The following is a 25,945-nucleotide window of genomic DNA, read 5'->3' on the forward strand; positions in this document are numbered from 1 at the left end:
GGCAGGTTCAAACCCAGCCCCAGCCAAAAACTGCAAAAAAAAAAAAAATCTATTTGTATTCACCTAATCCTGTTTTCAGCCCTGCCATAAACACTGGTTGTCTGGGCCACACCCTGCTGTGGAAGCTGGGGATCCTCCATGAGTACTAGGAAGCCGCACCTTCGTGGAGCTCACACTGCAGCCAGGACACAGCATAGCACAGCCCCGGGTGGGTGGGAGAAGTGCAGGAGTCAGGGAAGGCTCTGTGGAGAGTGGCCCCCTGCAGGCACCTGTCTCCACACAGAGAAGAGCCTTCACAAGGCAGCAGAGCGCACCCCAGGCCAAGAACCAGCAGGTGCAGAGCCCTAAGGGGGAACCACTGGGTCGAGGAACAGCAAGAGGGCAGTGTGAGCAAGAGGAGACATCGTAGGACAGAAAAACATAGGGGGCTTTGCTGGACCCACGTCATGCAGGGTCTTGTAGGCAGGGCTGAGTCATGTAGATTTTATTCATAATATGATCAAAAGCCATGGGCGAGCCGAGGAAGGACGAGCTGAGGAAGGACAGGATCTGAGGGATGTCATCGAGGGACCCTGTGGCTCTGGGTGGAGGTCGGGCTGCAGCGGAGCTGTGTTGGCAGAGAAACGGTGAGCAGGCAGGGCTGTGTTCCAGACCCGGGGCAGCGGCGCAGGGACAAGGGCGTCCGACTTATGGGTAGAGTGGAAAGGACTTGTGAAGAGCTAAGTGTCAGGTCTGAGACAGGCGCCAGGTGACGCCTGGACTCTCAGCAACTGGAGGAAGGACAGGCCCTTTACTAAGACAGGAAAGACTGGGAAAAGAGCAGGACTGGCTGAGAAGGCCAAGACGCAAGAAGTGTGGAAAAGGCAGCTGGACAAACCCTCTGCAGTGCAGGGAAGAGGCTGGGATGGAGACACCAATTGACTCCTGGGAGTAAATGTGGCATTTTGAGCCTTGGGATTGCATGAGATCACCAAGGCAGTCAGTGGAATAAAGAAATAAGGAAATCCAAGGACTGAGCCGTGGGGCAGGCTAGCCTCTGAGGCCATAAAGAGAAGAGGAGCAGCCAAAGAGACTGAGCCGGGGGGACAGAGAGGCAGTGGGGGCCAGAGTGCGTGGCGTCCCAGTGCCTTGATGACACACTTGCATTTTGCACATGAAGGTATTATTTTTGTAATTAAAAAAAGGAAAGTTAGATGTCCTTTAATTTTCATTTCCATTCTAAGTTTTTAATAGATGTTCAATTTGTCATAAAAGTACAATCATTTATTCACCCCCTGAACCCATGAGTAGTTGAAATTTTTCCTAAAAAGCTAGGCAAAGAAAACCAATCCAGAAATCCCAGAAACGGAGTATAAAACTTTTTTTTTTTTTTTTTTTTTTTTTTTTTTTTTTTTTTTTGAGATAGTCTCACTTTGTGGCCCCTGGTGAAGTACTCTGGCATCATAGCTCACAGCAACCTATAACTCTTGAGTTCAAGCGATTCTCTTGCCTCAACCTCCTGAGTAGCTGGGACTACAAGTGCCCACCACAACACCCAGCTATTTTTAGAGATATGGTCTCGCTAGCTCAGGCTGGTCTCAAACTCGTGGGCTCAGGCAATCCACCATCTCGGCCTCCAAACGTGCTGGTATTACAGGTGTGAGCTACTGCGCCCAGCTAATGCACTTTTAGTAAAAAGATTATGAGTGTTTTCCTGGGTAAAGGGGGCTCTCTCTGCCCACTCAGAATCAAAGGTTTTAAGGAGTTTTAAACCCTTTATATTAGAAAATGTTTGAGTTCTCATGTTAAGTAGACTCATAATCTTTTAACATAAACCATTTAATGTAGAGAAATAATAGCATTTTGAACAGGTGGCAGCAGAACAAGTGGACACTGCATGCAAAAAAAAAACAAAAAACCTGAACCTTGACCTTATACCTTATTTTTTAAGTCATTCAGAATGAACCATAGGCCCTAATGGAAACCCAAACCTATAAAACTTTTAGGAGGAAACGTAGGAGAAAATCTTTGTGACTTTGGGTTAGGCAGAGAATTCTTAGCTATGATATCAAAAACAATATGCATGGGCGGCGCCTGTGGCTCAGTGGGTAGGGCACCAGCCCCATATACTGAGGGTGGCGGGTTCAAACCCAACCCCAGCCAAACTGCAACAAAAAATAGCCGGGTGTTGTGACAGGTGCCTGTAGTCCCAGCTACTTGGAAGGCTGAGGCAAGAGAATCACCTAAGCCGAATCACCCTCTACCAAGGGTGATAAAATGAGACTCTGTCTCTAAAAAATAAAAATAAAAATAAATTATGCATAAAAGAAAAGAGTGGAAAAAAACTGACTTTCACCAAGGTTAACCACTTTTTCTCTGCGAAAGATGACGTTAAGAAAACAAAAAGACAGCATGGGGGTAACATTTGCAAATCTCACGCCTGACAAATGGTTTGTAGATGTAAGGAACTCTCAAAGCTCAAAAATTAAAAAGTGACCCCATAAAAAGAACAAAAGTTTTGAAAAGACACTTCAAAGAAGACACACAGACAGCAAATAAGCAAATGAAAAGATGCTTACGATGCAAAATGATACTACACGTCTGCTAGAATTGCCCTAGATTTTTAGATAAACCAACGTATCAGGTGTTGGCAAGGATGGAGAACAATTGGAAATCTCTGGCATTGCTGGTGGGAATAGAAAATGGTACAGCCTCTTTGGAAAGAGAGTTGGTAGAGTTTTATAAAGTTAAACAAATGGTTACCATAGGACCCAGCAAAACTCCCTCCTGGGTATTAAGCCAAGTGAAAAGAAAACACAGAAACTTGAAAGCAAATGTCCATAGCCACGTTGTAATTACCAGAAAATGGAAACAAACCAAACGTCCTTCAACTGGGAAGGATCAACTGTGGGATGACCACACAAGAAAACACCGCTCAGTAATGAAAAACGAAAACCTATTGATCAACAGGGATGGATGGGTCTCAAATGTTTACACTACAAGCCAGACTCGAAAAGCTGTGTGCTGGGTGGCACCTGTAGTTCCGTGGGTAGAGCACCAGCCCCATATGCCGAGGGTGGCAGGTTCAAACCCGGCCCTGGCCAAACTGCAGCAAATAAATAAATAAATAAAGCTGTGTGCTTCCATTTATATGACAGAAAAGAAAAGGCATAACTCGGGATGGAGAACGGATTACCAGAGGTTAAGGGTAGGGGAGACTTTAATGACAGAGGGTTTAGCACAAGAGAAGTGGCTGGGGCATTGGGAGAGAAGGGAGAGAATGGAACAGGAGGTGCTGAGACTGTTTTCTATCTGGATTGTGGCAGTGGTTGCACAAATTTCTGAATGTCTCAAAACTCATCCTCACACTAAGATAGCACTTTTTTTTTTTTTTTTTTTTTTTTTTTTTTGAGACAGTCTCACTATGTCACCCTCAGCAGAGTACCGTGGAGTCACAGCTCACAGCAACCTCAAACTCTTGGGCTTAAGCGATTCTTTTGCCTCAGCCTGCCAAGTAGATGGGACTACAGGCACCTGCCACTATACCTGCTATTTTTTGGTTGGAGTTGTCATTGTTTGGCAGGCCCAGGCCATATTCGAACCCATCAGCTCTATAGCCACTTGAGCTACAGGCACCGAGTCAATGTCATATTATTTTTATAAACTGATAACAAACAACCCTAACACCATGTATTGACTGTCCAGCTGACTTAAAAAGCCAGGTTTAACACGTAGTAAATTCAAAAAAAGTGAAGATGGGAATTTTTGACCATCAGAATTCTGGGACTCTGCTGGTCAATTGTTATCTCCTAGTTAGGAGATTAGGATCTTCTAATTTCTAGAAAAGCAGCCAGACTGGGAAAGGAACTACCCTTCCCAAGGGCTGGCATCTGTGGAGGTGTCACAAATTGGGAACACAACGTGTGAAGGTGGGAGAAGTGAGTTAGGAAACCACGTGGACCAGAGAGAGGTGGGCACATTTTCAGAGGATGTTGTGCTGAGTTTGTACCTGTGGGGAACGTGAAGGCTATGTAGAGAGGATTCTTGGAAATAGGGTATGTACTATGTAAAATCCATGAATATATTCCTGGAGAAACATTAAAATAAGCATCTCCTATTCAAGGCTTCTACAGTCAGATTTCCACTGTTCACGTGCTGCACCGTGCAGTACCCTAGAGATGGCTGGGTTACCACATGTGTACGCAGGTCTGTTTCTAGACTTTTCTATTCTACTGAACTAACATGACCCTATTATAGGACCACTCTACCTTAGTAATTGTAGGTTTAGGGAATTTTTTTATTTGCTAGAACAATCGTCCCTCTTTATTCTTTGTGAAGAGTTTTATCAGGTATTATCATTAATTTATTTTTCTGGGTGAATTTTTCTTCTTTTTTTTTGGAGATAGTATCATGCTGACGCCCTCTGTAGAGTGCTGTTGCATTATAGCTCACGGCAACCTCAAACTGTTGGTCTCAAGGGATCCCCTTGTCTCAGCCTCATCTGGAACTACAGGTCCCTGCCATCATGCCTGGCTAATGTTTTTATTTTGACCTGGGTAGAGTGCCATGGCATCATCACAGCTCACAGCACCCTCAAATTCTTGAGCTCAAGCAGTTCTCTTGCCTCAGCCTCCCGAGTAGCTGAGAATTCAGGGGTCCTCAAACTACGGCCCACAGGCCACATGAGGCAGTGTGATTGTATTTGTTCCTGTTTTGTTTTTTTACTTCAAAATATATGTGCAGTGTACATAGGAATTTGTTCATCGTTTTTTTTTTTAACTATAGTCCGGCCCTCCAACAGTCTGAGGGACAGTGAACTGACCCCCTGTTTAAAAAGTCTGAGGACCTTTGAGCACGCCACAACGCCTAGCTAGGTTTTCTATTTTTAGCAGAGATGGAGTCTCATTCTCGCTCAGGCTGCTCTCAAACTCCTGAGCTCCAGCAATCCAACCGCCTTGGCCTCCTAGAGTGCTAGGATAACAGGTGTGAGCCACCGTGCCCAGCCTGCAGTTGAACTTCAGAATCAACTTTGTTGGGCCCTAAGAAAAGCAAGTTCCACTAAAAACTTGATTAGAGTTATACTAACCTTAAAGATTAACATGTAGAAAGATGGTTCTACTGGTGATCCTGTCCTCTGGTAGGATGGAAACAATTGCTGGGTTATTTTTAAATGGCTTTTGGAGATTTATATAATTTTGTTCCATAAAGCTTAAACCTAATAAAAACTTTCATTAAATTTTTTAAATAAAAACAGAACTTCTGAGAAATGACAGTGATTTAAGGCAACACCCGAATCACCAACATGGACAGTTTCAAGAATCGTGACCCCATGTTCTGATGCAAATTCAGCAATAAAACTGTGTTCTCCCCCCACAGGTTGAGGGCTCCCCACTGAAGTTGGAGGTGCACACACAAGGCCACTGTGATGCTAAAAAACATTTTGGGGTCTCAGGAAGACCACCGCTGCAAATAACTAGAATTGCAGTGGGGCACTGTCTTGAGTTCCTGGCATTTGATACGTCTCTAAGGCTCAGCAGAGCAAGCTCAGCTGGAACGGGAGGCAGCGGTAATGTATGTGCCACCAGGCCCTGAATCTGAAAGGCAAACCCACTGGGAGCAGAAAAGTGAGACAAAATATACTTTAGCCAGCTGCTTGCTGTCTTTTCTTGTTCTAATATATGACCTGACTTCCAACCAAACAGCATCGGCCCGGAGCTTTAATTTCACAAAGCATTCACATACTACTCGCAAAAGCACTGTGAGATAGCCCGGCTGTCAATCGATTTTTTTTTTTTTTTTTTTTTTTTTTTTTTTTGGCTAGAAATCAAATTTAGGTTTTAAGAACAGGGCAAAATTATAAACTAATGCTCACTTTAGGAGGTGCTTTGTCTACAGAGAGGGAAGATAAGTTTTAACCCTAAGTTTGTCTTTCTCTATTCCTAAGAATTCTCACTGTGTGAAGACGTGGGCTAAAGGCAGCTGCCTGCTACCCTGGGTCATTTAGATACATGTGTGAAATTCAAGCACCCTCTCTGCTACCGAGAGGAAGTCATGACTACGAGAAACCAACACCACTGTTGAAACAGACACATTTTTAGTTGACAAAAGAAGTGTAAACATGACCACACTGAATGCTTTTTCTAACAGTTGTTTTTCTTTAACCAATGTTTCCCTATAGGCTGGGTATCCCATAACTGTGTGTGGCATATACCTAGAAATGGCTCTGCCAAATGTTTGTCCTTTTTGAGACTCTGTTTATGGATTAGAAAACCCTGGTATGCTCGTGGTTGGCTATGCTGAGGGGGACCCGGGGAGTCTGGGAGGGAGGGATGCAGAACATGGTGCTAACGGCTGGAAGCTGTCTGCAAACTCGCGGGTGCGAACACGTCCGGCGCTGCTGATCCTGGCATGTCTCCTCTGTAACTTCTTTACGGCAGAAGCTACCGGGGTACCTGAACCTCAGAGCAGAATCCCCAGTCATTTCTCTGCTCATACACACCTGAGGGCTGCTCGTCCACTCCCAACATACCAGTCCCCAAATTGACTCTCCCACACCCACGTTTCCAGTTTACACAAGCAAGGCCCACAGGTCTGAGTGGGTAAGAGTCTCTAAGCCTCCCGCCTGGCTGATTTACATCCCAAGAATGTATGACCTATATATGCGCAGAAACCTCCGGATGGACATTAGCAACACACACAAAGACTTGGGCACAAACGTTTCTGGGCAGCCCGAAAGGACTCCACAGAGAAACTGGGTAGCTGTCACTGAGTTTCCTAGGAATAAAAAAAAAAACTTCAAATCATCACACCAAATTATTCCCCGAGGTTCCCAATTTGACCAGCTGGCTGGAAAGCTGGGGTGGTGGGGAGACTATGACTTTTTTTTTTTTTTTGTAGAGACAGAGTCTCACTGTACCGCCCTCGGGTAGAGTGCCGTGGCGTCACACGGCTCACAGCAACCTCTAACTCTTGGGCTTACGCGATTCTCTTGCCTCAGCCTCCCGAGCAGCTGGGACTACAGGCGCCCGCCACAACGCCCGGCTATTTTTTTGGTTGCAGTTTGGCCGGGGCTGGGTTTGAACCCGCCACCCTCAGCATATGGGGCTGGCGCCCTGACTCACTGAGCCTCAGGCGCCGCCCGACTATGACCTTTTTTACCCTTGGCTCACAAAGTGACCTTGGACAGGTGACCAGAACTTTCTTGGTGTCAATGTTCTCATCTGTGAAGCCAGCTCAACCAGTTTTCCCTCCTACATCACTGTGAGTGTTAATGCGTTAATGTATGTGAAGTGTCCAGGGCCCGCACAGTTGTTATCCCTTTATTTAGTTGCCTCCCTTTATTCAGTTTCAAGCTGCTCTGTGACTGAGCCAAATTAACGTGGACTAGTTTTCTTATGAAGAAAGCAGACCTGCCTGTGAAATATGCCTATGTACCCTCTTAGCCTCCGCGCGTTCACAGGCAAAGCAAGACTCTACAATACCAGAGTTTCTCTTTGCCCAGTGGAGGTTTCCGCGGCCCCTGCAGCCTTGGACGAGACTGACAGCAGCAAGAGAGCTAAAAGAAGTTAGCGGAAGTGCTGACCTGGCTGGACAGCCTCCTAAAACTACCAGCCCTCCAGAAAAGAGTGACTTTGGTTTTGCAGACCTGTAAAAAAATTTCTCAGAACAGCTTGAAAGTTGCAAAGCACAGCCCTTCCCAAGGTTAGTACCAAGCAAGGAAGGATGGAGTTGGGAGGATACAAGACAGAACTATTCAGTCAACTTCTAAAAACTGCAGGGGAACAGGAATGGGGTGTGGTTAAAACTACTTTGCATTGTCCTATGCTTAGGACACAGAAAGGCTGAGTGAGAGTCAGCGGTGCCCGGACGTAAAAGTTCAGTGCTTGTGTGTGCACACGCGTGATCTATAGGTGTGGGGAAGAGGAAAGAAAGGAATACAGAGCCTCTGAGCTGCCTTTAAACTGGGTGATCCACCAAGTTGCTGGGCAAGCAAGAACTCACGAAACAGGTGCATCCTCTACAGGTGTGGTTTGCATGGCTAAAGAGACGAGAACGTAGTTTTTTTTGGTTTGTTTTTGTTTTTTTTCACATATACATGTGTTTATTAGGTTTCCATTTTTGCCTTCACAAAATTAAAGAGGCTTAAAATTTAATAACAATAACAATGTTTAAGATAAGGACTAGAAACAAAAACCTCGCAAAGAATGAACGAACATAAATACATTCAGAAAAGAAATCACAGAACGTGTTTTAAGAGACCAACTCAATAGCTGACAAAAATACCTTGGCCATTAACATCCTCATTTTTAACAAGGGGGGAGCATTTGATGAGTTAAGTGCAAGTGAATTAGAAACATGGCCTGAATGAATTCCAGACCACATGAGATGGCCGTGATGGAGACTGGACTAACCACCTAGTAAAATAAAAACATAAGACACCAATATGCCATCGAGCCCTACTATGACTCTAAGGACTTCATGACTAAATAAAAATAAAAATGAACAAAAAAATTTAAAAAAAACAAAGTTGAGGAGCATTTAAAAATAAAAATTAGACAGCTGGAACGGGGAGAAAACATTGCAGGGATTTGCAAAAACAAACAAAGCCTGGAAAATAAGCAGAGGACACTGGAGCAGTGCCAGTAGGCTGAGAGCATCACCCCATCTTTCTGGATTCTCTATTTTGCTAAGAGACAAGCTCAGTCTTATGACACTCACCCTGCGATGTCATCAGAACTGTAGATGCCCACAAAAACACTGGGCTGTGCCGGGAGCCAACTGAGGTCGACGAAGTTAGGCCAGCAGGGAGGTTTCTGGACCATCCACGCTGCAGCCTCCACCACCCCTCGTCTCCCTCAGCCCAGGCACACATGGCGATGGCACGGTCGTTCTCCTCCTAGCCAGGCGGTTCTCATATCCACCCACACCTGCTTCCATCCACATCTCATACGCACTTGCTGCCCAGAGCAACTGCAGCTTGGTACAAAGAACTGATGACTCCCACCCTCACCCACTCCTGTTTTTTGCGCCCTTACTAACCCTTACTTAATTCAAACCTTGAATTAAGAGTTAAGTTGTTTTTCCATCTGTTTCTCGCAAAGACTACAAACTTCTTTAGGACAGAATTTTAAAAATGCATCTTCTTAGCACTTAACACTTTATCAAATGGATTTTTACCTGGAATGAGATAGGGGCTGAAGATGTGGTTCAAAGCCCTTGGGTCTACACAGCCTTACCCAGGGCATATTTTGAAGCATCTGTGTTCTTGTCCACCTAATGGCAGTACTTCTCCACAGCGTCTTGGAGGATAACCCGGGACCATGGGTGTGTGAAAGACAATAAGAACTAGTCCCAAAAAGGCACAATTTTTTTCAAACATCCAATCTAGCAGACCCAACTAATATTCCAATTTTACAGATGCCTCTATTTGCTAATAAATCATAACACTGCTTTCTTGGGTTGACCTAATCGCTTTGCCTCATCCCTGTGCTCAATAATTTCTACCAAAGGTCCGGGTGTTCCAGAAGCAGAGTCTGCACAAATTTTACCAGGAGGAACCTTCTGGTCCACTTTCATCATGGTCAGAGGATGGAAATGACTGGAAGAGAAAAGACTCTTGATCTCTGGCCTCAAGAAGCTGACTATCAGTGATGTTCAGCCGCCGAGCTGCGGCACTCTGGTGTGTCGTGTGTGGGAGGAGCTTAGGTGTGCTGTGACAATTTCAGCCAACCAATGGGGGGGGGGTCAGTGAAAATGGTCAGAGGGAAGCTCAAGAAAGGTGAACCGTCAACAAGGCTCCTCGTTATTTTTTTTTTTTTTTTTTTTTAGTCAGAGCCTCAAGCTGTCACCCTGGGTAGAGTGCCGTGGCATCACAGCTCACAGCAACCTCCAACTCCTGGGTTGGAGGAGCCATCATTCCTTTGTACCAGAATACATGAACAATATATGCCAGAAATGAAGCCATGCCTTTATAAATTTCAGTACCCATGTAGTACCCATGTTCTCCGATTGCCATAACTTCTACATGGGTACTGCCTCCACCTCCCTTCGTGCACAGCACCTGCCACAACGCCTGGCTATTTTTTGGTTGCAGCCATCATTGTTTGGCAGGCCAGGCTGGATTCAAACCCGCCAGCTCAGGTGTATGTGGCGGGCACCTTAGCCACTTGGGCCACAGGTGCCACGCTGAAGTTCCTCATTATTGAATTAACAACAATTTGACGTAAGTTTTGACACTTTCTTCCCTTCTCTAACACTTCCAGACCTCTATTTAGGAATCTCCACCAGGCAGGCTCTGAAGATGTAACATCAGGGAACTGGGAAAAGCTTCTAGAAAAAGCCACTGACCCAGAGGGGAGAGTAAAAATCTACCAACCAGGTGCTGTAGGCAGGTGTTGTAGTCCCAGCTACTTGGGAGGTGGAGGCAGTACAATGAACTCTACTCAGAGAATGGGCACAGTAAAAGCCCTGACGTAAGCATAAAAGGCATCCATGTAACAAAAACGTTTGTACCCTCTTAGTATTTTTAAAGAAAAAGTAAAAATAAATAAAGAAAAAAAACTTTTAAGAGCCACTGACTTTTGTGTAAGTGGCCCCATGCGTCCTCAGGCAAGCTTTTGATTACCCAGAAAATATATCTGTCCAGCTCAAAACATCTCATGTCAAAATGTAATTTCAACATATTGATTGCCACACTAGAAAATATTTTTTTTCCTGGGAGTTTTACTACAAAAATAGAATACAAACTTCAAAACAAAATGATCCTTTCTAATTCAATGAAAAATTTGTTGTCATTTTTATTTTCTTCTATGGTGAGTTATGTGATTCACTTGGTGCTAGAATCAATTTTTTACATGGCAGGACATGTGAGTTGTATGTGACTCATGACATACTTATTGAATTTTTTTCTGAGAATTGAGTCTTTTGTCATCCCACAAGTACTTAGTTGTGTCTGGAGTGGACTTTGGGTGGCTCTGAATGACCTCTTCTGACTCATTCCCCCTAAGTATGTACGACAATGTCATAAGACCAAATGCGATCGTACTGATTCTATTAAAAGAGTGGACTATGGGGGCCGCACCTGTGGCTCAAAGGGGTGGGGTGCCGACCACATATGCCGGGGGTGGTGGGTTCAAACCCAGCCCCAGCCAAAAAAAAAGGCTGCAAAAAAAAAAAAAGACTATTCACCAGGTTCAAGGAGAAATGCACAGTGAGAAGTTATGGCAATCAGAGAACACAGCCCAGCCTGGGTGATGTGCTTGGGCAGGCTGGCTGGAGCAGGGAGGGCTGGAGGTGGAGTAGATGTGCAGATTGACCGCAAAAACAATGAACAGAGGTTCCACAGCTTCACAAGGCTCCAGACTCAAAACTAGTGTGAGTTAAATACAACTCACATGGGAGTTAATGTGTTAAAAACCCAAACTGATTTGGTTCTTCTCCCTGTGCTTTCTTTTTTTTTTTTTTTTTGCAGTTTTTGGCCAGGGCTGTGTTTGAACATACACCGGAGCTAGTGGGTTTGAATCCAGCCTGGGCCTGCCAAACAACAATGACAACTACAACCAAAAAAAATAGCCAGATTTTGTGGCAGGCGCCTATAGTCCTAGCTACTTGGGAGGCTGAGGCTTAAGCCCAAGAGTTGGAGGTTGCTGTGAGCTGTGACACCAAAGCACTTTACCCAGGGCAACAGCTTGAGACTCTGTCTCAAAAAAAATTAGGTCAACTTAGGGAGGTGGTCAGCTACAATGGTTCTACAGTATTTGAATAATTCTCATGATACACAGTTAAGACTCTGAGGCTGTATGATTTATAGCTCATGACACACTGAATAACAGAACACAGAGATTAGTTTTTCTAACCCAGCCTTCAATGGCTGAGTCAGAGGGTATTAAAGTTGCACCAAAGAAAGTCAATGTCTGAACTAGGACCAGTGCTCAGATCTCCCGAGGAGAGGACAAGCCTTCTGTTCCCACCACCTACTGCCACCAGAATGCTGAGCACGGCCTCAGGCTCTTACTTCCTTCATGGGGTCTATTTTGGGGGAAGCTTGAGTGTGTCAGAGATTCACAGCTCATAATGTGATGTGCTACCAGCCAATCAAAACACTTCCACTTGGAACTTTTTCCTAAATCAGGGCATTCCACATACATGTTAAGGAAGAGAAGAGAAAGTAAGGACACGCCTTCGATTGGACTTCAACTCAATGACCCACGGCATTGGCACTGACTTGTTCACTAAAAATAACGATGATAGTGCTAGCTTCAGCAGCACATATAGCCCCTGCACCAGGATGACATGCAAATTTGTGAAGCATTCCATACTTTTTAGCCCAAGAATATGGGGACAGGAGAGAGGGAGGAGAGGGGAGGGGGGAGGATAAGAGGGAGGGAGGGTAATCGATGGAACCACACCTACCGTGCATCTTACAAGGGTACATGTAAAACTTACTAAATGTAGAATATAAATGTCTTAACCCAATAACTAAGAAAATGCCATGAAGGCTCTGTTAACCAGTTTGATGAAAATATTTCAAATTGTATATAAAACCAGCACATTGTACCCCATGACCGCATTAATGTACACAGCTATGATTTAATAAAAATAAATACAGAAAGAGTAAAAAAAAAAAAAAGATGATAATAGTGATACAGCCTGTGGCAAGGGGCTGGGGGAGGGTCAATCCCTTTGAAAGAAGAAAGGCTTAACAAACTAATAAATCAGTCTCGTGTCTCCATCCATCCACAATCTCAAGGAAACGGACCCGGAGGAGATGAAGGAAGGAAAGCTGGGCACATATGTGTCCCTTACTCCCCAGGGACATCATCCAGTCCTAGGTCTGGAATGTGAACAGAAGGCTTTCTAGTTCATTGACATCCTCCTTCATTAATATCACGCTACCATCCAAAATTCTAAAGCACAGTAAGTCCAGCCTCAACATCATCCTCCGGGGGGTTCTTGGAAAATGCAACTGTAAGCAAAACAATGGGTAACAAAAAACAATTTTGCCACAGGCCAGTTGAGAGAAACAAGGGTTAAGCTCTTACAGCGTATTTCTGGTCACAAATCATCACCAAACTTTAAGACCAGAACACTTCTGCTATTAAGCACTGAAATAAATGTGAAATATGCATACACATATATTTAAGAAAGATTAATACAATCAAATAATATACGTCCTTGCCCACTTATTCCAGTTCAGGGTTGGGGGTAGCTGGAGCCTGTCCCCACAGCTCAGGGCACTATGCTGGAGCCAGGCCTGGACAGACATCGTCCTATGACAGGCGCCCTCACTCACACACACCACTCACCCGCACTGGGACAACGGGCACATCCCAATTCACCTGGTGTGCACGGTAAGCCTGGAGAACACCCTTTTAGACACGGAGATAACAGGCAAACTCCACACAAACAATGGGCCTGGCTGAGAATCAATTTCTTTTTCATCGACATTATAATGAAATGACGTTATATGAGGACCTGCTATACAACTTACCAGGGACTTTCTGTTCTGACAGTCTAATGTTCCTGCTGTCCATATATTCAGACACAGTTAAAACCTTCTGCTTCTTCCAAAGTGTGTTAATGAGCTATTCCAAGTGTTGATTATATTACATAAAAATAGTGAACACTTACCTCCTGATTTTCATAACACGGTGCCCAATTCCCAAAAGACAGAAACCATATAAAGGATACATTTTTGCTTCTCATTAGAGCACATTAATTTTTCCCAATAGAGAACAATGTGTTTCAATATAAAGAATTTAAAACTACAGAAATATATACACCAAAAAGACCTTGTCAACCCCCCCCCCCAATATGGAAAATCTAGGGAAGTTCACAGTTCAGATTTCTAAAAACTAAAGTCCCTGTTTGTAGAGGCTCTGCCCTGCCTGGGAGAAGATAGCACTCTGGTTTCAGTCCAAGTAAGAAGAAAAAGGCAAATAGCCGTGTTTCCTGGGGAACAGCTTAGGTTGAAATAGCATGACATTCAGAAATCCATTTACTGGGAAATAATGACCCATTATCAAGGCCAAAGAACTGAGCAGCCACACATGGGTGAAGAACTCAGCCATGCAGCCAGCCACTCAGGTGTTTACTCATTTTCCAGGAGCCATTTCTCTACTGAACACATGTCAGGTAGAGGCATTTTTATACAACTTGTAGCCACTATCCCTAGAGTCAGACATCAATATTGCTTTGCATTTCCCTTAATTAGTCAAATTTACTTCCTTAGATGGGAACAAACTACAAAATGCTGTAGAAAAATCAATGCAAAACCAACAAGCACTTCCTCTCCTCACTCGATGCTCCACTGGTGATGACAGATTCAGGGGCTATCATTCTCCCAACAGAAAAAAATAAGGTCAAAAACTGCTGGGCAGAATTTTGACAAAGTTATTTCAAAGCACAGAGTTTTAAATAAGCATGTCTCATTAAAATATAGGAGGATCGCTTCTCCCTACTTAATAAAATGAATATCAGAACAAGGTTTTGAAATTTTACCAGAAAATGGAAAATTACTAAAATGACAATGTAATATTTGACTTGTTTTTTTGTTGTTTGTTTTGGAGACAGTTTCACTTTGTCACCCTCAGTAGAGTGTAGTGGCGTCATAGCTCACAGCAACCTCAAACTTTTGGGCTCAAGTGATCCTCTTGCCTCAGCCTCCCAAGTATCTGGGACTACTGGCACCCGCCACAACACGTGGCTAGTTTTAGAGACGGAGTCTCGCTCTTGTTCAGGCTGGTCTCAAACTCCTGAGCTCGGGAAAGCAATGAACTCTAGGCAATCCACCTACCTCAGTCTCCCAGACTGCTAGGATTATGGGCATGAGCCACCCCGCCTGGAAATATTTGACATTTTACTTCGTAGGCATTATAGCAAACTGCAAAGGGCTAATACAAATACAGACCACTATTACTACTCAACACAGGACCTCTGCACAGTCTTCCCCAAACATCTCCCTTCTTGCTGTCAGCATCAGGGAGCCCCAATTCCCACACCAACAGTAACTCTCCCAGCAAAGACGAATTCTGAACAGACGCACAGTGAATTCAATTCTGCAAAAAAAGGAGGATTTTTAGACAAAAGCAACTTTTAGGCCCTAAAAAAGTGTAAACACGCAGTTTACTCTGCTCCTTTTAAAATAGATTCTGCCTTCCCTCCCTCCTCACACATCAGATGAGAATTATTCAGGGGAATTGTTTCCCTATCCTGGGGAAGAGCTAGGATCAAGGTCGAGAGTGTCCCACTCCCATCTGGCTGCATCTTTCTCATTATCCCTCAACTCAGCAGAGGACTGGCAGAAGGCAAGAACACCACGATGGATGTCCCGTAAGGTAAAAATAAAGACATCGCACAGATGTATTCCCAGGATACTCGGAAAGCCTCCAAAAATAGCCTCCAGCACCCAAACCATGCCAAAAATCTCAGTGGAAACCATCCAATCCAGCCACTGACATTGTTAGGTCTATAATAAAGTTATTAGAGTTGGGTTCAAGTTGTCATTTGTCTAAGGCAGTCATTAAATATAAACTAATGGTGACAACTTGTTAGCCCCCTCGCTTACTGGGTAGGGCTTCTGGCCAGCCAGAGTTCAGGGGGAAACAATCAGCCCCAACAAATCAACCTCAGGTATTTCTGACGGACTCCACTTTCTTAAATTAAAATATGTTTAATAACATTCTGAACTAGCAAGGAACTAAATGAGCCTCGGTTTGAACATTCTTTGGGCATGAGAGGAAGAGGTAATCAATCAGAAACTCTGAGCCACCTCATTTCTCCTGAGAGATTGAGAAAGTTTCTGTAGGAAGAGGCTTTCTCGCCAAACTTTTCCTTGCCCAAGAGCTGTTCCTCCTCCTCCTCCTCCTCTGCACACTGAACATTTGCAAGTCTTTCTTAACTGTAGCTCCCGCCTCCGCCCCCCCACCACCACCACACCCTACTCCCTGCAACCACCTCTGAGCATCAAGCAAGGCTGGGCAGGCCATCGAGGACCCAGATACCGGCTTGACTGCCAAACACCTGGGAGATGAAATGGCAAAACTGTATAGTCACAGTGTGTGAGGATTTAAAGTCATATTCGGACTCAGTCTACGTACCAGACCCATCCCTGTACACACCTGCAGGCCACATGGGAAAGGCTTGCATTTCAGGTGTCCACGTGGAGAACAGCCAGCCTGACAACCCAATCCTTCCTCATAAAAGACAAGATGAAACCAGAGACGGCAGATTTCTGAAGAAACCCACACCTCTGAGACTGGCTTAGTCTTTCTGGGCACGGACTCTGAGGACCCCGAGAAGGAAGCTGGAAGCCACAGGAAATAGAGGCGTCTGGAAACGAGTGGGCCCTCAGCCATCAATTTACTTCAAAAACATCTATGGCCATCTATGGCTTCAGATAAGACTTAAAGTGGGACGTGGGCATGTTTTCTTCAGGAAGAAAGGAAAAAAGGGAAGTTGGGAGAGTGGGAGTTTATTAAACCAAGTCCAGATAAAAGTATTGCCTCAACATATTTTATACAATGAAGGACAGAAAGACTTACCCCTCAGCTTACAATTCGTTGAACAACTTAGTCCTAAGGAGGAGCCAAAAGTTTCCAGGATCCAATGCTCTGTAACCTGGGAAATGTTTGCAAGCATCTGGTCATTCCCAGGGAGAAGGGGGGAGATGGTGAAAGAATGGGAGACGCAATTAATGGACAAATTACAACCAACGGCATAGCGCACGCAGGTCGCTGATCTGAAATCTCCGGATGAGTGTAGGAAAGGAACTCTTTGCTGCCTGGAATAGTTCTGTAAGAGCACGTCGCATGACAATGGTGCAGGGGGTGCTGAAAAAATAAGATAAGGTTTTTCCTGATGACTCTGAGGTTAAAGGGGGAAAGGGGTGTGAAGAGGACAACCGGCCCGGCTGACCGCACGCGTTGAAGTCATAGAAAACTCACCAGAGAGTCTGTCTTAGTAGGCAATGGGAGCACCCTTAAAACTTGTCATTTTCATTAATAACACCATCAAAACATATATTAAGAGCCTAATTATAGGGTTGATCACAGGGAGTGAACTGTTAAAATTGGAAAGCACCAACGCCAATCTTGCCCCTAAGTTCACATAATCGGGGTCGGGGGAGGAGGGCCACTCTAATTTTTAAATTACAGTGAAAGATTTAAGATTAAATAAAAGTGAGGTAATTTAAAATGAAAACAACAGTACTACGTAAAGATATTTTAAAAAGGGAGAGAGATGCTTAACGCCTACAGCCAAAAAGCACAGGGAGCCAGCCATTAATTGCTATCTCATTATTTGGAAGCTCTGTTGACAGCACTATTGTTCACTTTAATTATTTTTGGCCTAATCTCTTTAGCCCTTATGAAAACCATGAATAATAATGTACTCGCGTCTCTCGCACTAGCTCAGGTAGCATCTTGACACAGACCTTTGACACTAGTCACAATCTAGGCACAAGGTCTGTGTCAAGTGAGCACAGGCCTCCCAAGGACAGAACAAACAGGCTCTGATTCAGGCCCGGCTTTTTCCCATTGCTGTCATTTGCATGTCATGCTAATGTGTGATTTAAAGACATGCGTTAGACATACGCACAACATTGTGGAAGCGTCGGGAAAAGATTTATGGACGTCTCTCATCCAAGACTTGGAGAAGGTCCCCTTCCATAGAGAAAGGTCTCCAGCAGTTGGAGAAAGATCTGCGCCCAGCGCAGCAGGCAGGGGAGCGAGAAATAGGGTTGCTGGCGTGCTGAGTGACACTACCAGAGACCAAAATTAGAATCCTAGAGTTTACTTATGTAATTCCTTTATCTCAAAGGCTCTCAGGTAAGGCACATAAAATAGCTTAGTCACAGAGCATAAATTTAATTATATTCAGCATGAACTGAATCAAAGGTCACACATCCTTACACGCCTACAACTAATGTAGATGGAACTTAAACCATTCCAGAAAATTACCATTTGCCTTTTCAAGTGTCTAAAGAACATACATTCGCAACTCCAAAGCCTCCCTTCCTTACTATAACGTAAGAACATTCAAACTGTGACCAGACTTAACCAACCCCTGAGGTGTCTCCCCCTCCCACATTCTTCTCCAAGGTGAAAAAAACAATCCTCTCCATCTTTTCCATCAACCATCTTACTCAGGTTCCCTCAGCTTTCAAGCCTTGACGACTGAGACATCTTCTTACCTTATCCTGTCTCCTCGTGGTCTTCCTACAAAAAAACCAACTCTTCATCATGGCACTCCCTGCCTCAAAAACTTTCAAGATCCCCACCCTCAGAGTCCAAAAGATACAGTTAAATTATACCAAATGGCTCAGCGCCTGTGGATCAAGCGGCTAAGGCGCCAGCCACATACACCTGAGCCAGCGAGGGGTTTAAATCTAACCCGGGCCCGCCAAACAACAACAACGGCTGCAACCAAAAAAAAAAAAAAAAAAAGTAGCCAAGTGTTGTGGCAGGCGCCTGTCACCCCAGCTACTTGGGAGGCAGAGGCAGGAAAATTGCTTGAGCCCAGGAGTCGAAGGTTGCTGTGAGCTGTGATGCCACAGCACTCTACCCAGGGCGACAGTCTCAAAAAAAAAAAAAAAAAGGCTCTGTCTCCAAAAAAAAGATATCAAATGGCAGTCAAACCCCAACAAACTGCCCCAATTCACATTTCCAACCAAGTATCTACTTGACCTCATCGGCCACTCACTCCATACACAAGAAATAAACTGTACCCGCTCTGGCCTCCCTCTGCTGCTTGGCCTGGTCCTGAAGATAGACAGTGGTGAGAAGCCCAACCCAAGAGCCAGATAGCCCAGATTTTTAGTTTAACTTCACTACTTAATAACCCTGTGGCCTCTGACAACTGTCTTTAACCTTGATAAGCTTTGTTTTTTCCATCTGCATAACAGAGATAATAATAATACAGAGCTAATAGGTAAGCTTTGAGTATTACATGGGAGAAGCCATGTGAACGCTTAGCACAGTGCCTGGGAGGGGCTGTGCGTTCACTGCTCACTTTCTAAATTATTTAGTTAAATTAATTCCTTGCAGTTCTTTGAGGCAAACTCAAATTCCAAGTGTAAGTAGAAACTTTCTCCAAATATAACCTAAGAATACCTCCCTAAATTCCTACTACACTTAAGTTTCCAGACATAACTTAGTAGCAACTAGTTCTCTGGTTGTTTTTTTTTTTTTAAATAATTTGTTTTCCTGTACCTGAAATAGAAGTTTCTGAAGAACAGGAATCATGGATCATTCCCCTCTGCACCCCCTTCAGAACTTCATGGCTGGGCATACACCTGACAGTCAATAGTCCCTAACTATCCCAAGTACCAAAATCTCTCCCTATTCCAAGCTTATCTACATATATTTTATAAATTGCTTCCTTGGCACTTATAAACATCGTATATTGTCAATTAATTTTGAGTGCTAAATTTCAAGCTCCAGCCAAGTACGTCAAAAGGACAAGACTTCTATTTTTCATCTGATTCGCTTCCACAGAGACCCAATTCCTCTGGGTCTCAACCCCAGATGCAAATCAAAAGGACACTGGGAATTTTTTGTTTATTTTTTTTATTAAATCATAACTGTATACATTGATATGATCATGGGGCATCATACACTCGCTTCATAGACCATTTGACACATTTTCATCACAATGGTTAACATAGCCTTCCTGGCATTATCTCAGTTACTGTGCCAAAACATTTACATTCTACATTTACCAAGTTTCGCAAATACTCCTGTAAGATGCACCACAGGTATGATCCTACCAATCCCCCTCCCTCTACCCACCACCCCCCTGCCTCCCCTCCCTTTCCCTCTTCCCCCTATTGTTAGGTTGTAACTGGGTTATAGCTTTCATGTGAGAGCCCCAAACTAGTTTCATAGTAGGGCTGAGTACATTGGGTACTTTTTCTTCCATTCTTGAGATACTTTACTAAGAATATGTTCCAGCTCCATCCATGCAAACATGAAAGAGGTAAAGTCTCCATCTTTCTTTAAGGCTGCATAATATTCCATGGTGTACATATACCACAATTTATTAATCCATTTGTGGATCGATGCGCACTTGGGCTTTTTCCATGACTTAGCAATTATGAATTGGGCTGCAATAAACATTCTGGTACAAATATCTTTGTTATGTTGTGATTTTTGGTCTTCTGGGTATATACCTAGTAGAGGAATTACAGGATTGAATGGCAGATTTATTTTTAGATCTCTGAGTGTTCTCCATGTATCTTTCCAAAAGGAATGTATTAATTTGCATTCCCACCAGCAGTGCAGAAGTGTTCCCTTTTCTCCACACCCGCACCAACATCTCTGGTCTTGAGATTTTGTGATATAGGCTAGTCTCACTGGAGTTAGATGATATCTCAAAGTAGTTTTGATTTGCATTTCTCTGATAATTAAAGATGATGAGCATTTTTTTCATATGTCTGAAGGCCGTGCGCCTGTTGTCTTCAGAGAAGTTTCTCTTCAAATCCCTTTCCCAGCCTGACTCTGGGAATTTTTAAAAATATATTAATTCCCCAGCCCCACCCCAGAGGCTGTGATTTAATGGTCTGTGGGGAAGCCTAGCACTTCTGTTGTATAACTGTGGTTGAGCGGCAACTCATCACCAAGCAAAATTCTGAGTTAGTGAATTCTTTTTGATCTACGGATTGGCATACTTGGGGACTATCCAAAGGCCTCCCAGTCTTCCCGTCTCTGGGTTAATAAACCCGTTTTCTCTAAACTTTTCTTTACATGGACTTCATCCTAATTCTCACTGTGCTTTTCCTAATTCCCCCTATCATGTTGCCCAAAATTCAGTCATAGCATTGGCGTATAAATACACAGCTCCTCAAAGATCAAACACACTATTTACTGAGGAAAACGTCTTCATGTCCACATAACTCTCAGTGATGCCACTAAACACACAGTGTCACCATCATACCTGCAGAGAGACTGTGACATATTACGGACCTATTTTAAGCCTAAGAATGTACTTGGAAAGAATCCTTTCATAATTCAGGCTTGTCCAGAACATGACTGCAATTATATATATTGTGCAGAGAATGTGATTTCAAGGGTCCGGGATCTAAAGAGTCTCTGGCCCAAGCAAAGTGAGGCACAGCACAGGACAGAGATGTTCAATGGACATCTGTGAGGTCAATCCAGCGGCTGCCTCGATCCCAGAAGCAGACACGTATCTTTGCCCCACCAAGGAACACCAAGCAATTCTTCTCCAGAGAAACCAAATGGCCACACCACTTGTGTTTTGGTTCCCCAACTAAGCAGCTTACTCCCCACCTGGACACCCCGCAGTGAAGCCCAGTGGTGGACAGGGTGTGCACACACTCGTTCATGAACACACCCACAGCTCACTCAGCATCTCAGAGTCCCCTTCCTGTGGGTCAGTAATTCTCAACTGGTGTCCCAGCTCACTGGTATGCTGTGAGAGGGGCTTAGGTATGCCACAAAAATGTTCAAAGATAATTAAATTATTTTCAACAGAAATTCAAAGCACCGTAAGTATGTTCTTTTAACTCTATTTTTTGATCAACGTAATTAAGTGTGCCACGGAAGTTTAACTACAGGTTCAAGCGTGCTGTGAGATTAAAAAAAAAAAAAGGTTGGAAAACACTGCTGTCGATGAAGAGACAGCCCAAGTCACTGCACAGGTGAAGAAAGCCTGGAACATAAAACGACAAAAATCAAACCAACAGGTGAAAAAATTAAAAAGGCAACTCATCATCAGAGACAATTCAGAGAGAAGAAGAAAAACTTATAAAGAAAACTATCATTAATATCCTTAGAGAAATGAGAAAAAATATTTTATTCATGAAACAAGATGCTACTTTACAAAGGGAACAATTAGAGAACAAAAGAATTTGGGGGGGGGTGATAGTTGAATTTTCACAATAGAAGACAAGAGGTGGAAGGTCAAATGAAGAAAAAAAGCGAAAAACACACGGATATAGAATATAATATTAACAACAGTAGAGCAGACACAAATCCATAGAAAACACTAACAGTAGCACTGGGTGCTGTTCTAAACATTTTATGTTTATCTGTACATGTGCATTTACATTTGAGCCTGGTAATGGGGTGACATCAACACTTCCATTTTACAGATGAGACCACTGAGGTACGGTAAGTTAAGTACCTTGTCTAAGTTCCTCAGGTAGAACAAAGTCAGGATAAAAAGTTCAGAAATGTGAGGGTGGCGGGTTCAAACCCGGCCCTGGCCAAACTGCAACCAAAAAATAGCCGGGCGTTGTGGTGGGCGCCTGTGGTCCCAGCTACTCGGGAGGCTGAGGCAAGAGAATCGCTTAAGCCCAGGAGTTGGAGGTTGCTGTGAGCCGTGTGAGGCCACGGCACTCTACCGAGGGCCAGAAAGTGAGACTCTGTCTCTACAAAAAAAAAAAAAAAAGTTCAGAAATGTGAAAAGAAAAATAAGAAAATGAGTGGATCATCCAAGCCTTGCAATAAATATCCAATTAGCAGACCTTCCAAAAGGAGAGAAAAGGGAAAAGAATGGAAGACATTATAAAAGAAAGTCTAATAAAATATTTCTAACCTCAAGATGAGCTAGGCGCATCTTCCATCTTATGAATGTAAACGACTTCCCAAAGTACACTGATTATTCTAAAATTTCAGAAAACTGAGGACAGAAATAAAGTCTTAAAAGGTTCCCAAAAAAGGTGGGGGAGAAAACCATGTACTCTTGATATCATAATAAAGGGTAATAACAGAGCACAAGGACTGGGAAATGTTCCCCTACGGTGGACCTTAACTTTGCCCGCTCTTCTAAAATTATCAATTCTAAAAATGGTGAATGGACAGCAATTTCCCCATCTCATACATTTATTGTCACTGAAGCAACAGAAAGATGCTGCTGGTTTTAAAAAAGAAAAACAAGGGTGGTGCCTGTGGCTCAAAGGAGTAGGGCGCTGGCCCCATATGCCAGAGGTGGCGGGTTCAAACCCAGCCCCGGCCAAAAACTGCAAAAAAAAAAAAAGACAGAGAAAGGTGGGCAGGATGAAGAACAGGGGCCCCTGTCCAGGGAGAACACTGAATTCCAGACCAGGCTATCTTTTCTTTCTTTTTAGATTTATCTCATATTTAATAAATCAATTCTCGAAGTAGTAAGAAATGTAGGTTTTGCTTTTTCTTTTTTAAAGAAACTTTGTAACAGTCCAAAAATATCCCTTGTTTTCATCCCAGATTTTCCTGCTATCAGCTGGACCCACCCTAAACAATCAAGGATGTATTTCTGACCCCCCAGTTCAAAAATGTGAAAGACAGGATTGTATTTACGTGTAACAATAAAAGCACGATCTAAAGGGTTATCGTCACACCATGAACACACAGTTGTTCCCTTCTGACTCAGAACAAATAGTAAGAGAAAGTCAACAGGGCCAGGTGTGGTGGCTCACGCCTGTACTCCCAGCACTCCGAGAGGCTGAGGCAGGTGGATGGCCTGAGCTCACAGGTTTGAGACCAGCCTGAGCTAGAGAGAGACCTCCTCTCTAAAAATAGCCGGGGGTTGTGGCAGGCACCTGTAGTCTCAGCTACTGGGGAGGCTGAGAGAATCGCTTGAGCCCAAGAGTTTGAGGTTGCTGTGAGCTGTGACACCATGGCACTGTATCCAGGGCAACATAGTCAGACTGTGTCTCGAAAAAAAATGAGAGAGAGAAAATCAACATATTCACAAACAAGAGTTAATAATTCTCATGATAGAAAACCCCAAAAAGAAAAATTAAATGTTTTGTTTCAAAAAGGTCCAAGTTGAGTGCTTGAGAAATCCGCAGGTAAGCAGCAGGACTATTTAGAGTCTGTTTGGGGATCTTTTTTGACCCCAAAAGGAAAATTAAATGTTTTGTTTCAAAAAGTTACAAATTGAGGGCTTGAGAAATCCGCAGGTAAGCGGCAGGACTATTTAGAGTCTGTCTGGGGACCACCTTTTTGCTGCTGGTACATGAGCAGGCTTCTGTCCAGGAAGCCTTTTTCCAGGGGAGGGAGGTGAAGGTGCCAGGTCCATCCCCGTCTGCACATCTCAGTACCGTTCATCTTCTTGAACTTTCTGCAGTGACAGTCCTCAGTCCCCTTCTCATCAGCCGGGTGCTTGCAGTTAAGAGGGGACGGCCCAGGCTCTGGCTTCTCTGTCACCCTCTCTCAAGCGTCAGGCTTTGGGCTCTTTGTTTCTCTGTACGGGAGCGTTGAGCTCCACATGATAAAATCGGTGGCGCTACACGTAATTCACAGCCATGTTGGTGGGTGCAAAGGACGTCTCACTGTCTTTCTTCTTGTTCTGCTGCTCGGCCAGCAGACCAGCCTTGGCATCCTCCATGGAAATGATATTTTCTATTTTAGCACCAATGAGGTCACCCCAGGGATACCACTCAGCATCTGGTTGGAAGACATCTCCTCAGTCTTCTTTGCTGAAGAAACACAGACATTTTCTAGTGTATGAAGACAGTCCCCTGCTTTCTTTGGTCTGACTTTCTGCACCTCACATTCCACAATCCCCTTTCTTCTTCCTAGCTCCGTCTCAATGTGCTTCCTCATCTCTCATCCCTTGGTTGGTTTCTGCAGAAAATGAAGTCCCCAGGGAAGGTCTTCCTCTTCACTGATCTGATCTTCGCCCCTCTCCTTTAGCTTTTTCATACCCACCATGCCACCTGTCCTAATTTGAAAGGGACCATTCCCTGGAGTTGGCTCTTCTTGTACCTTCTCTCCCACCAGCAGGGCCACGGCACTCACCCCGAGGGCCTCCTCATCAAGTTCTGTACCTTTCTGGTCTCTCCTGGTTTTAACTGAACCTCCTCTGAATCCTGCTCATCTTTCTCCACCTCCGAGTCAGCTTAGCACCAACAAAAAGTCTTCCCAGGGACTGGCATGGTGGTGCCAGCCCCCAGAACATGCTGTCCTTTGAGATGTAAGGAAGTTATTCCACTATACCCCAGTTTTAAAAAGGAAATTATGAAAGGCAAACAGATGTGCCCAATTTCTCTGGGAGCTCCTGTATTATCACACCAGTACCTCCTGGCCCCCAGAGGTCTATGTCACCTCAGATTCTGATGGTGGATCTGACTCCCCTTTGATTAGCCTGAGAACAAGAAAGGTCACTGCACATCTGTTAAGGTTCATGTTCAACCACATGTAATGGGTATCCATATGGAAACCTTCTCATATAATAAGCAGTCAGAAATATTTATTGAGCACCTGTGCTAGACTAAATAAACATGGTTTCTCTTCCCAAGGAGTTTACAGTCTAGAGACACAAAGACAATAAACCAATAAGCAAGTACGTAAACAAATATTTAATCATGCTTGGGGTAAGTACTCTGCTGTGAGAGGAGTAAACAGCGTTGAGTGGTGGGGACCATCTGGGTGAGCTCTGGCATGGGGAGGCTGAGAGATACACAGACCCTCCGAATAGGAGACATTTCAGAAGAAATCTCAGGCTAGAAAGAACCAGCCAGAGAAAGACTATCCCAGATAGGAGAACAGCATATGGAGAGGATCAGAAATCAGGAAAATCTTAGTGTATTATAGGAACGGCAAAGAGAATGTGGATGGAGCAGAACAGGAATCTGCGGAGACAGGCAGGGGCCAGGCTGCTCAGGGTCACACCCTCCCCTGCCCTGGCTGTCCAGATCCAGGCTGATTCATGGCCGTCACCCGGGGCATGTTAGGGACCTCGGTCCTTCCTTTATTACTCCCTAATATTTTTATTTAAATTTGTCTAGAAATGTAAAAGATACTCTTATCACATCTTCTCAAATCACGAAAAGGAATATTTTATGTGAAATAATTATAATTTTCAAAGTCTGGAATGGTCTAAAATCAAAAGATCTAAATACGTCCTCCAATGGCTCTGAGGGTGGAATCCTACCTCTTTAGCTTCTTCGCTCATCACTGAGCCTCTTCTAATCACCATTTCAGTTCTCCAGCTATGCCCAAACTCCTGCCTTGAACTTCTG

At 44.0% G+C, this 25,945-nt stretch overlaps 1 protein-coding gene and 1 pseudogene across 1 annotated transcript in view; both read right to left on the reverse strand.

Annotated features, from left to right (window-relative positions):
• Positions 1-25,945, reverse strand: part of BARX2 (BARX homeobox 2) — a 72,700-nt gene that overhangs the window by 16,366 nt on the left and 30,389 nt on the right. The window lies entirely within an intron of this gene.
• Positions 23,895-24,859, reverse strand: LOC128587701 (splicing factor C9orf78-like; annotated as a pseudogene).

The sequence above is a fragment of the Nycticebus coucang genome, chromosome 6 (genome assembly GCF_027406575.1).
Source record: "Nycticebus coucang isolate mNycCou1 chromosome 6, mNycCou1.pri, whole genome shotgun sequence".
NCBI classification, from domain to species: domain Eukaryota; kingdom Metazoa; phylum Chordata; class Mammalia; order Primates; family Lorisidae; genus Nycticebus; species Nycticebus coucang.